This window comes from Dendropsophus ebraccatus, chromosome 11 (genome assembly GCF_027789765.1).
Source record: "Dendropsophus ebraccatus isolate aDenEbr1 chromosome 11, aDenEbr1.pat, whole genome shotgun sequence".
In the NCBI taxonomy this organism is placed as follows: domain Eukaryota; kingdom Metazoa; phylum Chordata; class Amphibia; order Anura; family Hylidae; genus Dendropsophus; species Dendropsophus ebraccatus.
In genome coordinates, this window is record NC_091464.1 from 83,751,929 (window position 1) to 83,770,941 (window position 19,013).

Genomic DNA, 19,013 nt, shown 5'->3' on the forward strand with positions numbered 1-19,013 from the left:
CATGCATGGTACACTCATTTTATTCTGGGGACAATGTCTGGGTGGGGGTTTCAACAGTTCTATTGATCAGCATGTTAATCCCTATCCGGTAGAGATGGGAAACCCCTTTAAAGGGGCTGCCTCATCACAAAAACCCCTTCCTATATTGAGAACATGGGCATTGCTCAAGAAACCCCAGTAGATTAACTGTTATCACTAGGGAAGTCTCGGGTTAGCCATACATTGTCTCGGGTTAGCCATACATTTCCCCTGTGGCAGCCATTCAGATGAATATACACTCATACCTCTGTTCTCGAACACAATCGGTTCTGGAATGCTGTTCCAGAACTGAGCAGTTTGAGAACTGAACTTCGTGTTCCCATAGGGAACAATGTAAATATGTTTAATTGTTTTTTACACTCCATGGGTCGAGTGTAAAGAGTTAAGTGTAAAGAGTTAAGTGGTGATGCAATAGCATCACCACTTACCTCCTCTGGACCAGCAGTTAAGTAGTAATGCATCTTGCACCCCTACTTACTGTAAAGGAGCAGGGGTTCCCCTCTCTAAATAATGACTGCAATCCTCACTCTAAATTAGTGGCGGCAGCCAGAGAGGGGCTTCAGTAGGGCATTTCGACTATCGAACAAAACTTCAAGGGGAAATGTGATTTCAACATGGAGGTATTACTGTAATACGTGGACACTGCCTGGGTTATCCTGGCTCTCATCTTTGTTTGCCACTCTTTACCCTGGATAATAGAGTGGTTTTCCAAGATATCCGATGCTCGAATACAGCATCTGGATAAGGGTTGTCTTGATAATTGTGAAATGGAAAGCCCTCATTCAAAGGCCGCAGCTGAAGACATGGGAACCGTATAAACAAATTAAAACTGTATAGAGGCTAAAAGCAAGATAGATGAGGAATGGAAATGATCTAAACTCTAAATATAAAAAAATCCTGCAGATAAGTAACACAGAAACGGAAGTGATTAAATATGTTCAAAGGCTTTCTGCCAACCCGGGAGAATATGGAGAATTATTCCTCTGCGCTGTCAATTCCTCCAGAGACTGTTTATCCAAGACATCAACTGGTTCTAGTGGGGACGGTTTCTACTTCACAACGTGAAGGTTTCGGTTTATTTGAGGACTTTTTAGGGGGATTTTATATGACCTAGTAGAAATATCTTGTTCAGCATTGCATCCTGCCCTGTCATTGACTAAAAGCGTATTAGAGTATTAAGGTTTGTAGAGGAAGGTAACAGCAACAAAAAATTATCTTAAATCAATTTGTGCAAGAGATTTGTAATTTACCTCTATTTAAAAAATCTTAAGTCTTCCAGTACTTATCAGCTTCTGTATGTCCTGCAGGAAGTGATATTTTTTCCAATCTGGAGAGCAGGAGAGGTTTCCTATGGGGATTTGCTACTGCTCTGAACAGTTCCTGACATGGGCAGAGGTGGCAGCAGAGAGCACTGTGTCAGGCTGGGGAGAATACACCCCTTCCTGCAGGACATACAGTAGCTGATAAATACTGGAAGACTTGTGAATTTCTTAATAGAAGTAAATTGCCAATCTCTGGCACTTTCTGGCACCAGTTGATCTAAAAAGAAAATTAAATTTGCTGAATTACACCTGAAAATCTAGATCTAAATCTAGAAAATCCACAGTCTATCTGCCCTGTGTGAATATAACCTTAGGCTGGGTTGACATTGTTGTTTTTAAATTTCCTTTTATATTATGTTTATTTTTTTGTTTTTGTTTATTTGTTTGGTTTTTGCTATATACAATAACATAGAAGTCTGCATAGAAGTTGCAACACTTTTTTTTATTATGTAAGTCAATGGGAACAGATTCTTCAACACAGCATATAGCAGGATTAGCTTTCAGCCTCTGTTTATTGTACACGTTGTTATTATTATTTCAAGAGTATACAATGTATGCATTACACCCAGTGTGAACCTAGCCTTACAATATATGTATCGGAGCCGTGTCATGCTGCGATCCCTGCATCCGTGTGTCCATTACACATCCAGCAGATGTAAACAATAAAGATTCCTATTGAAACACCACAAGCAGAGATCTTGTAAAACCATGAAGAATTTATACAGAAATGATATTGGAACATTATATAACATTTCATCACACATAAATAACACTTATTTGCTGTTGACTGCTAATCTGCTTTATTTTGGGCCCTTACTCCTACATATATATACATACATATATGCCCATATATTATTATTATTATTATTATATATTTTGTTATTATGGTCCATTTACAAATTATAAGATTGAAAGAAACATAAACAAGTACAATGAGTTGTGGGACGCTTGCAGCTTGTTAGCCAGGCCAGCGCCTAGTTGAGAAGTGTACATTGGGTGTTTATGTGTGTTATAAGGCCACATTTCTATAGAAACATTACACGTACTGTTCAAACAAGAGCCGACGTTTCCCAAGATTGACAGAGGTTCTTGCTGTAGAGCAGGAAGTTGCACGCTATATATATATATATATATATATATATATATATATATATATATATATATATATACACACACAGTGAGGAAAATAAATATTTGATACGCTGCCGATTTTGTAGGTTTTCCCACCAACAAACAATGGAGAGGGGTGTGATATTTATTATAGGTACACGTTACCTGTGAGAGACAGGATCTATTTAGAAATGCCAGAAAATCACATTGTTTGAGTTTTAAATAATTATTTAGCATTTTATTACATGAAATAAGTATAAATAAGTATAACTATAGAAAAACAGAGCTTAATATTGTCCATTCTTTGGGCGGATGTTGGAATCTGCCTGAGAATAGAAAGGAGTCTATGGGACAGGTGGAGAGTGAAACAGGAGCGTGTGGGGATGAGCGGCGGAATCTGTGAGATATTATCCTTGAGAATTTCTCAGTGTGCACATACCCCAAAATTGAGTTTCAGCTCCCTCCAAAAATTTTCTATTGGGCTTAGGTGTGGAGACTGGCTAGGCCGCTCCAGGAGCATGAGATGCTTCTTACAGAGCCGCTCCTTAGTTGCCCTTGCTGTGCGTTTCTGATCATTGTCATACTGGAAGACCAAGCCACCACCCATCTTCAGTGCTGTTACATGAAGTTCTATTTTGGTCTTATTTGACCACATGACCTTCTGGATCATTCAGATGGTCATTGGTGAACTTCGAACAGGCCTGGACATGTGTTGGCGTGAGCTGGGGGACCTTGCTTGCCCTGCAGGATTTTAATTCATGACAGCGTAGTGTGTTACTAAAGGTAATCCTTAAGACTTTGATCTCTTCAGGTCAGTGACCAGTTCCTTCTGTGTAGTTCTGGGATGATTCCTTTTCCAGAATCATTCTTACCTTCCAAGGCAAGACCTTGCATGGAGCCGAGAAAGACTAACAGTCATCTTGTGTTTCTTCCATTATCTAATTATTGCACCAATAGTTGCTTCTGTCTCACCAAGCTGCTAGCCTATTGTCCTGTAGCCCATCCCAGCCTTGTGCAGGTCTGCAAATTTGTCCCTGTTGTCCTTAAACAGCTCTCTGGTCTTGGCCATAGTGGAGAGGTTGGAGTGTGATTGAGTGTGTAAACATGTATTTAAGTTAAAACAGGTGCAATTATTACAGGTAATGAGTAGGAGGATCTTCTTAAAGAAAAACTAACAGGTCTGTAAAGGCCAGAATTCTTACTGGTTGGTATGTGATCAAATACTTATTTCATGCAATGATATGCAAATTAATTATTTAAAAATTGTACAATATGATTTTCTGGAACTTTTTTTTTATAGATTCTGTCTCTCACAGGTGAAGTGTATCTACCATAAAAATTACACACCACTCCATACTTTGGAGGTGGGAAAATGTGCAAAATCAGCAGTGTATCGAATACTTATTTTTCCCACTGTGAGTGTATATATATATATTATGTGTACATTTTCTCTGCATTAGACTGCCGACATTTTAGCTACAGGAGGTTATCGTCGTATCTCCTAAGCCCTGGAGTAGATGTGGCATTGTAATGCAGCCTTCTCAGTTGCAAAGGGGTTTAGAGTTAAGGCCTAAATGATTGCCAGACAGTTACCTGATCGCTGAGATACCTTATTACAATTACAGTAATGGATGAGGCCTGTGTAGATTTGCATGCTGATAGATGCGGCTGACTCAATATAACACAGGTCAGCAGTAATGGATACAGTAACATGTTTCTGGCATGAAGATTGATTTACAAGGACATAATAGGGCTCGTATATAAAACAGTATATGATAAATTGATAACATAAATCACACAGTCATCAAAGAAAAAGTAAACAGCTGTCATAAGGGGCCTTGTGTGACGGAGTTATTGGCATCCTAGGTATATGCTGGCATTCTGTCAGAAAAGGATGCTGACGTATACCCGGACCACACTCCAGACAGGAATATATATATATATTTTATATTAACTGGCGTCAGAAAGTTATACAGATTTGTATATTGTTAAAAAAAAACATAAAATGTAAGTCTTCCAGTACTTATAAGCTGCTGTATGTCCTGCAGGAAGTGAAGCATTCTTTCCAGTCTGACACAGTGCTCTCTGCTGCCACCTCTGTCCATGTCAGGAATTGTCCAGAGCAGCAGCAAATCCTTATAGAAAACCTGTTCTACTCTCCAGACTGGAAAAAATATCAGCGACTACATTCAGACTACTTCCTGCACTACACAAGTATTTAGCACTGCAGACCATATTACTGAATCCAGTCAAATCAGTGACTATGTGCGGGAAGTAGCACTATGTTTTATGGGATGACGGCGTATATCTAGGATGGAAGCTACTAATGTAGTGTGAACCCGGCCTTATACCCCACGTGGTTATGATTCATGGCTACACACACTCCATATAAGAACTAAAAACCCTTTAAATATGACCTGGATATGTTACACTCACAGAAATCTGTCTTCAACATAAAAATAATTTTTACATAATACTTTCGGCCAGGGCCCCTTAGCTAATACTTCAATGTTTTCCCACAACAAAAAGCTGACTTGCGATTAACCCGCAATTTTACCGTGACGGTTTCGTGACAAAAAGGCACCGTGAAGCCCTGGCCTCGGGGACTCTCAATGCTTCTGCTAAGTGGCAGAAAGGTATTTTAAAAGGTATAAGTCACTAGTTTATTAAAAAAAACAACAACTTTAAAACATTATTAAAAATCCTACCATTTTGTGCCTATATCTCCTGCCCATACCTTTAACTTCTCTATGGATACAGACTGCCGCCAAACCATGTGTAGTTGGAGTATATAGTCATGTGTTCACTGATACTATATACCCCACAGGTGTCAAACTCGCAGCCCACCAGTTGTTGCTAAACTACAATTCCCAACATGCCTGAATGGCAGAAGTTTAGGCCTTGACTGTCCAGGCCTGATGGGAGTTGTGGTTTTGCTACAGCCGGAGGACCGTGAGTTTGCCCAAACTAAGGGGGAGATTTATCAAACATGGGGTAAAGTGACGCTGGCTCAGTCGCCCCTAGCAACCAATCAGATTCCAATTTTCATTCCTCACAGACTCTTTGGAAAATAAAAGGTGGAATCTGATTGGTTGCTAGGGGCAACTAAGCCAGCTTCACTTTACACCATCTTTGATAAATGTCCTATGTTTTTAGCTATGTAGGTACAGTACTAACAAGAAGACCATAGAATCCCTGGAAGTCTTCTACTTTGTTTGTTTTGGCTCTCCAGCTGTTGCAAAACTACAACTCCCATCATGCCTGGACAGCCAAAGCTAAAGCTTTGGCTGTCCAGGCATGATGGGAGTTGTAGTTTTACAACAGCTGGAGAGCCAAGGTTCCCTACCCCTGGTATAAATGTCCACATAAAAGAAATTCTCTTTTGTGTTCTGCACCGGAAGCTGGATATGGTACAGAACAGCTGTATTTTGCTGCCTGGCGGCCAGGCTTGGATGACAAATCCTGTCATAGCTCGGGGTCAGACCCAAAACCCGATTGTGAACAATTCCATCTTCACAAGAAAAAACAGCAGGATAAGATCTATTTTAAGAGTATTCTCCAAATAAGGATACAGAGAAAATGCCATAGAGGCTGTCAACCGGCTCTCCAGCACTTATCGGGTTAACCACGCTTCCAAGTTTGGGCATTTTAGACATGCAAAAAGTCATAATAATTTATGGAAATAAATATGTTGTCCTCCTGCCAGGCCGCAAAATATCAAAAAATAACAAAGGAAGAATCTTCTCTATTGCAAGTCTATTGCCTGATATACAGAGGTTCCCATGTATACAGTTTTTCATTGGGTAATGCCTGATTTCTCACATCAGAAATGTTTTTTTTTTTTTTTAATAAAAATTTTTATACCAATAAAAAAGTAAGGAGGAGGGAATCTATATTTGGTGGCTCCTGTGTAATCTATATACTGGTGTTACCTGATTTTTTAAATAAATAAAAAAATGTTAAACAAATATTTAAAGGGGTAGTTTGATATTTATAAATTCTAGGTAACCCTGCCTAACCTAAAGTTATGTAACCTCCTAATAGAGCGTAGTTAGCGCTATGCATCCCTACCTTCCTTTTTTGCCCAATATACTTACTGCCAGAGGTCCTGTTTTTTCTTCTTCTATCCCACAATATAAACCCCTGTTCTGATGGTCTGGCACCATCTTGTGTCAGCGCACCATTGACACACGTCATCAGAGTGGTAACAACCTGGTCTTGAGATGGAAAATGAGAACGCCCCCATCTCTCCCCGTGACACGCACCAATGGCGCCACTACCCCCTGCAGCTATTACAGAGATGTTTCGGAGAAATGGGGCATACTTTGGGAAAAAAAACTGGGTGGGCAAGGTCGACTGTGAACAGCGATTAAGGGTTGGACTAAGGGCCCTTTTACACTTAACAATAATCTGCCAAATCGTCCCTATCCGGCCGATTATCGCTCCGTGTAATAAACACAACGATCAGCCGATGACAACGATCATCGGCTGATTGTTGATATAGGTTTGGAACTATAATTGTCGGACGCCAACCGTACATCGCCACGTGTAATAACGATGTAATAACGATGTAATACCAATCCAAACTGTACACATTACCTGTCCATGCTGCAGGGCTCCTCTTACGCTCTGCTTCTCCCCGGGTCCTACATGCTCCAGCTTCAGAGTGGCCTGTCTGAGCTGACAGGCCGCTCAGCCAATCAGTGGTTGGGACAGTGGCAAACTGCTAAACACCAAAGGTCCAAAGGCATGTGGCATTAATAGCATTATGTGACTTATTTTTTGTTATAAGGAACGCCGGATAAGGTTCAATTCAAACTGCATTTTTGCAATCAGTTTTTTTTTTCATCCTTTTTATGCATCCATTTTTTTTCCCACTGACTTTCATTAATAAAAAATGGATCAAAAAGCATCAGTTTTCGACCACATTTTTGCATATGCTAAATAAAGTATATGTTTTGATCCGTTTTTTTTTTTATAATGGAAGTCAATGGAAAAAAGGTCAAAACGGATGCACACAAATGCAATGTTTTTTTTATAAATCTTTTTATCCCTTTTTTTTTTGCAAAAAATGGATAAAAAAAGGATTGCAAAAACACAGTGTTAACCCAGCCTACCCCTTTAACACAAAACTTTTAAATAATAAGTCATTTTCTGAATAGATTCTGCTGTTTTCTTTTGTTGCTGTTTTTTTTTTTTTTTTTTTTTTGCTTTTTTCCTACCTGAGGATAAAAGAGATAACAAGCTATTTCCTCCCCTGCTCAAGCTGGTGGCCACATACTGCCTCTCTGGTCCCCAGCTGCTTCCTGATCTGAGCGGGGACTTGGGTCGTAAGCTCACCTTTTTCTTTTCATCCTCCACCTCCCCATCACTTGCTTAAAAAAAAAGGGACTGGCCGGACTTCCCCTTTAAATGGTAGATGAGCTGCAGTTACATATTGCCACCACTACACAGTGAGTGGAGACAAACTGCTTCTGTCCCCGCTCTCTGTGTAGGGCAGGTGCTAAACAGCTGATTAGCCGATTCGCATCCCGATGATCAGTGACTGATTATCTATTCAGTGGAACGCTCATCAATATTTTTTTCCCAGAAAACCATTTTAATCTACCATCAGGTTACTGAGCTGGAGAATTTTAGAAGATTGATATTTGGTTGAGGGAAAAGATTTGGTATAACTTGCAATTTATTAATTGAAATCCCTGCTTAATCTGAGCTTAGGAGTCCAGTGGGCGGTCCAGTGTAAGTGTACGTACAGTTACTAATGAGGACTGCCCATTGGACTCATAAGCCTAGAGTGAACAGTAAGTTCCAGGTTATAGTGAATCAAAGCTACATGTCCGTCAGCTTAGCTCCTCCTGCTCTATAACATGATGTCAATAGGTTAAACAGCACTTTGGTGACAGATTCCCCTCGAAATACAGAAATTCTATTGGAGCCTTTGTCTTCATAAGACATGAGTATGTGTCTAGTAAATGCGGTCCGGGGGGGGGGGGCATTCTTACAGGAGAGAAGGACAGTGAGTCAGTGTTTTACAGTTTAGAGTGCAGTGTGGCCCCCTATGAGTCATGGGCCCCCGGGCAGCCACCTACCCAGCCTAAGGGGAAAGACGGCTCTGCAACCAGCAGTGATCGATCCTCGCGAATCTCTCAATCTTCGAATATTTGTACACAATCTATTTAAACAGTTTAAAATAGTGACTGCAGGTTCCTGATGGTCTGGCCAGAGTTCCGCCACCGTGTGACCATGATTACAATTTCACACCAATAGTGAACAGTCACACATCCATATGTAAACCTTAGGTTCCACAAATCAGTAAGCAATTTTTTTACCGTAGGTGAACCTCTACGTGTTCAGACCTATCTGTAATAAAGGAGTCCTCCGATCTATGTCACATCCAATCTTCCCCGGCAGGAGAAGATGAATTCATTAAATATACATCATTGTCTTATTTATCTTTTCCCTTCATCCCTCTGTTCCTTTTCCTGCTTCCTTTGATTTTCTTTTTCAGCTAAAAGATTAATGATTTTATAGTGCTAAAAAGGTGATTACCCTTCCAACCATGTTACTTGTTACCATGGTGACAGATGTACAGAACCTTCCGGATAAAATGGAGAAACTTTAGGTGAAGGCGCCGCTGTTTTTTGTTTTTTTTGTAAAGAAAGGCGGCTTCAATCGCAATTATTCGAATCTCTTTTCTGCTCTCAAAGCAAAGTGCGTGCCACTGACCTCCTGGGACAGCAAACAGATTATTATGCAGAACACAGCAGGGGAGGTATAAATAGGAACAGTATATCACAAAAGGTAAAGTAATAGACAATTTATTAAGCCCTCAGGCCACCAGCACTTGTTAGTGAGCTTCAGCTTGTGTTCACACTGCGCATTCCCTCAGCCAGATGTGCAATTACCGACTGATAGGACCATATTTAATGCTTCTCTGTCCAGGGTCAGCTATGTCTAGTTTTCTTAAAAGGGAACAAACACTTTTGAAATTTAAAAAAAAAAGTGCCAAAAAACTTACATTTCTGTGCCAAATTACAGTGGTTTTCTAGGATTTTCAATAGCCTATCCTTAGGGCCCTATTACACGGAGAGATAATCTGCTGCATCAGGCAGATTGTCACTCCGTGTAGTAAGGAGAATGATCAGACGATGAAACAATCATTGTCTGATCGTGTCTTTTGGTCCTGACATAAAATCAAAGGTCGCCAACCACGCATCACTACATGTAATAGTCGGTGGCTGATGACTGTGTAAAGGAAGTAATAAGGTATATGTACCTGTCCCTGGTGCTTCTGCCCGTGGTCCGCTTCTACTGGTGGAACTTCAGAGCCAGCTTCTGAAGTGACAGGCCGCTCAGCCAAGACAGGACCGTGGTGGGCAGTGATTGGCTGAGCGGCCGGTCACTTCAGATACTTGCTCTGCAGTTCTCGCAGTGAGGGGGGAGATACCAATATCTCTACAATAGATGCCAAAGCAAATGAGTGATTACATATTGTTGCAAAACTAGCAGCAATAATGCAAATTATACATATTCTCTACTCTTTAATGAGATTGATGCCTAATTGACTATGAGTACATTACTTGTCAAAATCTTGTTAGCCCTATGCCAACAATAGGAGATACAGAGTATACAGCTTCTCTAGGGGCAGAAATATGCCATTGTATCAGAAAACTGAGCACTAATCAAAAGGAGTAAATTGTCATCTATAGGAGCATTTGTAATCCATTCAGTGTAGAGTGACTACATAGAGAGCTGACTGCCCTGGAGGACCTGCCTTTAATTTTTCTAGGTAGTGTGTAATACCTCATTTTCCCTGCAGGGGTGCTGCAGGGGAACTGAACACTAATTATCAGATTTATTAAAGTGTCACTGTCGTGAATTTTTTTTTTGCAGAAATCAATAGTCCAGGCGATTTTAAGAAACTTTGTAATTGGGTTTATTATCCGAAAAATGCATTTTTATCATGAAAAAGCAGTTTGAAGCTCTCCCCCCTGTCTTCATTGTTCTCCTATGGAGAGAGCTAAAGAAAAGACCAAAACAGGACAACAAAGAGTTAATCTACAAATCCCTCACCCGTTATCTGTTCTGACCATCACCAGTGACCTGTCTGAGCTCAGATTACAGCTGTCACCCAGCTCCGTGCCTGTAATCCTCTGTTATCTGCTTTCTGCTGCCGGCTAACTCCCTCCTTCCTCCTCCCCCCTCCCCTCTCCCTAGAACAGACAGGGTACGTCTCCTGCAACAAGTCACAATTTTCAGATTTTTCAGAGTGGATGAAAAAGAGGAAGGAGGGGGGGACCTGGGAAAAGGCTTTTTACATGCAGATAATGGCAGATTTGGCTAATAGACCCAATTACAAAGTTTCTTAAAATCGCCTGGACTATTGATTTCTGCAAAAAAAAAAAATACGACAGTGACTCTTTAAGCTGTAAAGACATTGAGGAAACAATGAAGGAAATTATAACCTAGAACAAGATGGTATTAGGACCCTATTACACAGAGCGATAATTTGCTGAATCAGATTATCACCCACTGTGTAATAAAGACAACAATCATCGGCTAATCGTGTCTTCTGGTCCTGACCTAAAATGTGTAATAGCGATGCATGGCCAACGACTGATGAATCTGTAAAGAAAACAATAAAGTATATACAATACCTGTCCAGGCTCCCTGATGCTTCTGCCCGCTCCCTGATATCTTCTTGGCTTCTTCCCACAGCCGCCGCTAAAACTTCAGAGTTGGTCTCTAAAGTGACAATCTGCTTAGCCAATCACTGACCAAGACATGATAGTGCCAGTGCCAGTGATTGGCTGAGCGGCCTGTCACTTGAGAGACCAGCTCTGCAGTTATCCTGGTGGCTGCGGGCAGTGGGGAGAAGTCAGGAAGACACAGAGGAGCAGGCAGAAGCACCAAGGAGCCTGAACAGGTATTGTATATACTTTATTATATTACACTAAAAGGAAGGGCTGCACGGACATCTCTAACTATATATATATATAAATATATATATATATACAGCCCTTGCTGCATGATAGTCAAGTCGTGTAATAGGCTGATCTAGTAGCAGATCGGTGCTCATTTACAATTCTGTTAAAAAATTATGAGAGGATCAATAAAGCAGAATGGAATACAAAGCTACCATGGTGACAGAAGGCATATATCTAAAAAAGCCTACACAACTCCACCGATAAATTATAAAACATTTTACTAGTCACATGTAGTGATGAGTGAACACATTTGTAAAGGTTCGTATGTTCGTACAAACATGACACTAATTGTTTGTGTTCACCGATCACAAACAAATTTGTTCGGGAAATGGTTATAACAATCATTTCCGAATATATTCGAATGTGCGAACGTTTATCTTCTGATGTACCCAACTGCTTTGTGCTTTGTGCCTGATAATCTGTACACATGCGCTTAGATCGAAACATATGCTACGTTCGTTATTTGATCATGAATGTTCGGCGAACACGAACATGAACCGATCACAATTATTTTTTTTTATGTTCATGTTCAGGATCCAAACCAAACATCAGTATGTTCGCTCATCACTAGTCACACGCAGTATTATTTAAAAAAAAAAAAAAAAAAAAAAAGAAGCGACATAAAACAATGTATGTTTCTGTAATGCGTAATGTGCTCAGTAATGAGAAAAGTTTAATAATAGCATAGCTGTAGTAAAATGTGATTGGACCCAGTACTTAACACAAAAAAAAAAAAAAATAAATAAACTTTTAACAAAATACAATGAAATGGAGAAAAATTCTAAATAAATTTAATATAGAATACAAAATTCTAAAAAAAAAAATCTTAATTTCTTCATCTACTGATGATCATGTAATGCATGGATAATTGATCTGTACTGAAAAGTAAATATTTCTGTAAGCCTTCTATTATCACATTAACATACCGACCACAAATTTATATTCATGAACTAGAACATACCAGGAGGCTATGCTGCTCTATTGTATAAGTCATGACTCCACTAAGCCTACGATTTCAGTTATCCAATTACGTCAGGGATACAAAAAGAGATATGAGTAATGGACGGGGCTTGTCATCGATAACACATGCGGGGAAGCTTACAAACATAATATAGGTCATAATAGGGTCCGGTCAAAATAAGCAATTTAGTGGATATTTACCATATATAAGCCTAGCCATGAACTGTGTTGTTGTTGTTTTTTTGTTATGTCTGCCTTCTTTTATATGTACATGTTTTTCTTCCATCTCTTTACCTACCCAAACATTATATTTTCAGTTCAGCATGTGGTAGGACAATAGCTCCTATGTAGTATACCTATTGTCTGTCCTTCACTCACTATACATTTATTTTGTGCTGTGCACAACTGCGCAATTTACACTTTACACTTAATAATCTGTACGCATGTGCATAGACCCAAACGGGCTTCTACTGTACGTTCGTTATTGTTGGACGAACACGAACCAATCAATTTTTTTTTTTCATGTTCGTGTTCGGGATCCAAACCGTATATCAGGATGTTCGCTCATCACTAGTCACACCAGGGGTATAGTAACTGCAGGGTGGGGGAGGTTGGTTGCTACATGGCAGACACTATCTACTAGGGGCCTACCTGCACAGAGAGGCTTGACTACTATATGGGGGCACTGAGGGGAACTAACTACTACATGTGCTGCAGCAAGGAGACGAAAATGTTTGTCATGGAGTCATGGCTCGGGACACATGGAGAAGAAAAAGAAAAATGTGACGCCCATCAGGGAAGATATCAATTGCGAATCGCTAGATATAAGTCTCTATTTTAAATACTATGGTAGCCTGTATGGCCATATGACCATCAGATAAAGTGACTGTACCATCAGGCCTGGGCTGAAGCACTGGAGGCGGGCTGACCCACCCCGAATGGGAGGAAACCACCGTTCCTCTATGATACAGGTCCATTGATTCTAATAGAGCAGGCATGTCCAAAGTCCGGCCGGAGGGCCATTTACGGCCCGCGTTCCGAACTTTTACGGCCCCCCAGGTATCCAGCTTGCTATTATCTGCCTGTGTTATAAAGCATATAGCATGTAGCATGTAAAATGGTCGGCCCTCGCACATGTTCACTTCATCAAATTTGGCACTCTTCGAAAAAAGTTTGGACATGCCTGTAATAGAGCAATGTCATAGAGGGGCGGAGGTTTCCTCCCACTGGGGGTGGGTCAGTCCGCCTCCAGTGCTTCAGCCCAGGCCTGATGGTACAGTCTCTTTAAAATATGTATATATAGTTCGCTGCGGATCCGGTGTGTGTGAAGGCACCCTGAGAGTGCGTTCACACGTACAGGATGCGCAGCAAATTTGATGGTGCAGATTTGAAGTTGCAGATTCAAAGCAAATCAAAAAATCTGGGCCACGAAATCTGCTGCAGATCCTGTAGGTGTGAACTATGTTCCCACACAGTATTTTTGCACAATATTTTTCTCAGTATTCTGCAACCAAAACCAGGAGTGTATTGAGAACACAGAAAGGCTGTTCACACACTTTTTAAATTGAGTGGATGGCCGACATTGTTTTAAAATAACGGCCATTATTTGCCATTAAATGACGGACAACCACTTAATTACAAAAGTGTGTGAACATAGCCTTTCTGTGTTCTCAATACACTCCTGGTTTTGGTTGCAAAATACTGAGAAAAATACCGTGTGGGAACATAGCCTTACAGTGAATGAAGCTAAATAACATAAGTAAGCGACAACTCTCATTTCTTGCTGGCTTGGAGATGCAGGCACCTTCTTTAACACATATACTCAAATTTCATGCATTAAAAATATGAATCCATTAGTTCTAAAATATTCAGTGAAAGAACTCTGAGGCTTATTAATAACTTCAGCACAAGAGGAATGAGAAGTAGTTTCTAGCATCTCATATTTCAAGCATAGGTGAGAATGAATTCCGGGACCTGAATATTCATTTACCTTTCCTTTGCTCTGTGAACACACGAGACCACTGGTATACAGTCGAATGTGTTTTCCTGTCAATTTTGGCCACATACGGGGGTGGACAACTCCTATCCATATGCCCTGTAAGAAGATTTTCCCTTGGGATCCCTTTTTTAGGCCAGAATAGGAAGACAGTCTATAGGAATGACTATTGATCCGTGCATTACATCTGAAGAGCCTGAAAGTGTAAAGTTTCTACCTGAGGAGACCAAAGGCATAATCCATCTCCTTGAATAGAGACATATAGAGACTTATGGGCCATTTATGATCCACTGGGAATTCAAAGAAATATGTAAAACAGCTCCAAAAGGTAACACCACACACTGCTTGGTATATCTTTCTTCCCAGAACTCCCAATGAAGCATGAATAGTCTATAAGTTCCCACATGTCTTTGTCATTCTCATTGGTCCCATATAGGACCAAGAAGCACCCTGCCTTGTAACTATGACATGCAATAACCCTGAAATAGCTGTCTACAGAAATATAAACTCTCCTGTAGAGTTGTCAGGCTTGGCTACATTCACAGTCATGTTTTAAGGCTTCTTATTGGAGTCAGCCACTGACTTGAAAGGAAAGCTACCACCAAAGGTGAGGTAAGAGAGCTGCTTTGTATATCCTTGAGGATGCTACAACAGAGTCTGTGGAGCCTGAGTTGCCAGTCACAAAACACAGGAATAGCCAGATATCCATCTTGGGAAGAAAACATATCCTTAAAGGAGAAGTCTGGCGAAAATTTTTATTAAAGTATTGTATTTCCCCCAAATGTTATACAAATCACCAATATACACTTATTATGAGAAATGCTTATAAAGTGCTTTTTCCCTGCACTTATTACTGCATCAAGGCTTCACTGGATAACATAGTGATGTCACTTCCTGGATAACATGGTGATGTCACTTCCTGGATAACATGGTGATGTCACAGGGCACCGGAGGGACACTGAGCATCCCTCTGCCATCATCCTCTCCAGCAGCCACAGCCCACATAGCTCTGGGAGTCAGGTTGTGACATCACCATGTTACCCAGGAAGTGACATCACCATGTTATCCAGGAAAAGACATCACCATGTTATCCAGGAAGTGACATCACCATGTTATCCAGGAAGTGACATCACCATGTTATCCAGGAAGTGACATCACCATGTTATCCAGGAAGTGAAGCCTTGATGCAGTGGTAAGTGCAGGGAAAAAAGCACTTTATAAGCATTTCCCGTAATAAGTGTATATTGGTGATTTGTACAACTTTTGGGGAGCAATACAATACTTCAGTAAAAAATTTTGCCAGACTTCTCCTTTAAGGAGAGAGCGACAGAAGTCATGTTGGGTATTATAGGCAATGCTGGGAAGAGTAAAAAGCAAAGTAGCCCATCTCCAGAAAGACAACGGGCTTACTCTCTGGTGCCACCTATCGGAGGTAATGCTCCTGCAAGTCAATACTCTGCCCCTTTAAGAAGCCTCAAAACATGACTGTGGATTATTAACCGAACCAGAATTTCTTTTAGCTTTACACAGCTGTGTCAGAGTTGTTATACTTTATCAGTAATAATAATAGGAAAATATCCTCATCCCAATCATGTTCTAAGGCGTTTAAATAGGCCAAACACTGACTTGCTGAGACACTACCTCCAATAGGTAGCAGAAGGAGGCAAGCTCTCTACCTTTCAAAGGCTAGCTTCCATATTGGAAAGGCCAAAGCAGAATGCCACATATTCCTGCAGCAGCTGCTACTTCCCTAGGCAGTGACTGCTGATCACTAGGGTGTGAAAAGCAAATTCTGCAATGATCAGATGATCAGCACACCAGCCATTATTTTAACAAGGGGCTGTCTTAATGAGGCAACCTCTATAGCTCTGCAGTATTAGAGGAAACTAGGATCAGTGAGTACTTGTCAGCTGCACTGCCTATAAGACGTCTCAGGTAATTACACATCTCCACCATGTTTTACACCGTATCTCTGGTTACATAGATTGGCGGACGTGTAAAAACTCATAATAGGAATAAGAACAAACAACTGCACCACCAGTGTTAAAGTGTCAATGTCGTTTTTGTTTTTTGTTTGTTTTATTTTGCAGAAATCAATAGTAAAGGCGATTTTAAGAAACTTTGTAATTTGGTTTATTAGGCAAATATGGCATTATCTGCATTCAAAAGGCCTTTCCCCAGGTCGCCCCCCTCCCTCCTCTCTGTCATTCACTGCTCATTATCAGGAAATCTCGACTCTTCAGTTGAGCCCTGTGTAACCTATGGAGAGGGGAGGGGGATATTAGTCGCCAGCAGAGAGCAGAGAACAAAGGATTACACAGTGAAAGCCGGTATTCAGAGGTCAGAGAGATCAGTGCTGACTTTAGAGGAGATAGTCCGGTGATGTAGCTGTAAATTAACTCTTTGTTGTTCTCTTTTGGTGCCTCGTCTCCCTCCACCCCTCCCCTCTCCATAGAGAACCATGAAGACAGGGGAGCGAGCTTCAAACTGCTTTTACATGATAAAAATGCATTTTTCGGCTAATAAACCCCAATTACAAAGTTTCTTAAAATTGCCTATACTATTGATTTCTGCAAAAAAAAAAAAAATAAATAAAAAAAAGGACTGTCTAGTAAATTGCAAACTTTAGCAGACAATCTCAATGGAGAGCTTATTTACCATTTTTATTCCTTTGAAATACTAATACAAGTTATCGAGAAAGAATCCATGTAAATGAAATGGGCTACAGATCAAATCTCTCTAATCCTGCACTAATACGCAATGCAGGGAACTTACCAAAAGTATTATATGATAGGATAGTAGGGAAAAGCTCTGGCATCCAGAAAGTGTAAGGGAATTAACTTTAAAATCAAAGGTTCCCGCTGAATTAATAGAGTATTTTATGAGAATCAATTCAGGACCAGTTACAGGTGCGCTGCTTATATTATAACAGGATTCAATTAGGAAGCTGTAGAGGGCCTAGGAATACAGCTAGGTGGTATCAGGTGGTATTAGCGACAGGCTTATAAAGGGACGGACTGAGGATGCCCTGAGCCCCAGGCTGGGATTAGTGATGTCACCGTTCACACCTAGTGATCTCCCGTAATGTTATACATTCAATAGTGGATGAGCGTCAATAACCGGCATGGACACTAAGATTAGTGACAACTAGGATGTGATCAATCAATCACGCATTGGGTTCTTAGTGTGAACACTCTGACCATCAGCATGACAAACTAAGGGGATTCTTCAGGGGAAATTATAAAAAAAAAAAAAAAGAGAGAGAGAGAAACTGTAAGCCAACCGCATGGGCCTGTACAAATTGGTGATTTCAGCTGATCACGCCAAACACATGTCATTTCAGTCAACAACTGGCTGCAAAATACAACTTGACTGATCACGTTTTTGGCAGACAGTACTAGTCCCATATAATCTGAACAGTAACCTATGCTTATAGTACAGTAACTGAAGAATATAATTCTGAAAAGGATGGTCAAACAACATAGTCAAAACCAGCCATATAGGCTAAACTTTTGCCATACATTTAAAGGGTATTTCCATTTCAGCATGAAATCCTCTATTTACTAGATAGGGGATAACATTTTGATTGGTAGAGATCAAACAGATGGGACCCTGATTGATCATAGGATCATGGGATTGTAGAGTTCTCCATTCATTGCCTATGGGGCTTATAACACTGCCAAGTGCAAAGCTATTCTGCTGTAATAAAAGGAACTTATTCTCACAAGGGATACCTGTATATTACTTAAAGGGTTTTGCATATGGACACAGAATCTAGTCTAATGAGGCATTCACAGGATAAATAAATATATATATATATATATTTTTTTTTATTATTATCAAATTTCTAGATTACATTGCCAGACACTGTCATCTTACTAAGGCAGGGGACAGCTCAATCTGTAGGTTTATAGGGTTAATGAACAATATCAGGCTCGATCCAATAGACATAAAATATCTCTGCGATGAATAACTTGGAGATCTAATATTGGCAGGTGTATGCACCTTCTCCTGTTCACACACATATACTATGTCTATGGATATTCTGCACCCGCTGTGGGTACTAGAAAGGGGCGATCAATGAATATCATGAAAGGGTTACAGAAAACCCCCCCAATACCCTCTATGGCATAACAAATTCTCATCGCCTATGCCATATATAACACAATGAAAATCTCATGTATTCTTCTTAAGTTTAAAATGATCTTTTTTCAGTTTTTTTTCTTATAAATAACAAGACGGGCGTCTAATAGACCAATAAATACTAACACTGTGGACTGATGGAAGGACGTCAGCCCAAGCACTAGAATATGATGCAAGGAGGTGGGTAGAACACTACAGATGGTAGACAGCATGTATGTCACCCACATACTACTTCTACATACCACCTGCCCCTCCCTTTCCTCTTCTTCACAGTCCCAATACACCTAATGCCATACAACCCATGATATTTATACACTCTATTTACAGATATTGATAAATATAAATTCATATAATAATAATAAAGAGGCCGCCCATAGACATCTAACACCTAATATCATACAATATATAATATCTATACACTGTATTTACACATTGATAAATATAAATACATATAAT

At 40.2% G+C, this 19,013-nt stretch overlaps 1 protein-coding gene across 4 annotated transcripts in view; it reads right to left on the bottom strand.

The window, feature by feature from the left end:
* Nucleotides 1-19,013, bottom strand: part of ANKRD13B (ankyrin repeat domain 13B) — a 143,409-nt gene that overhangs the window by 123,130 nt on the left and 1,266 nt on the right. The gene's annotated exons all lie outside the window — the stretch shown is intronic.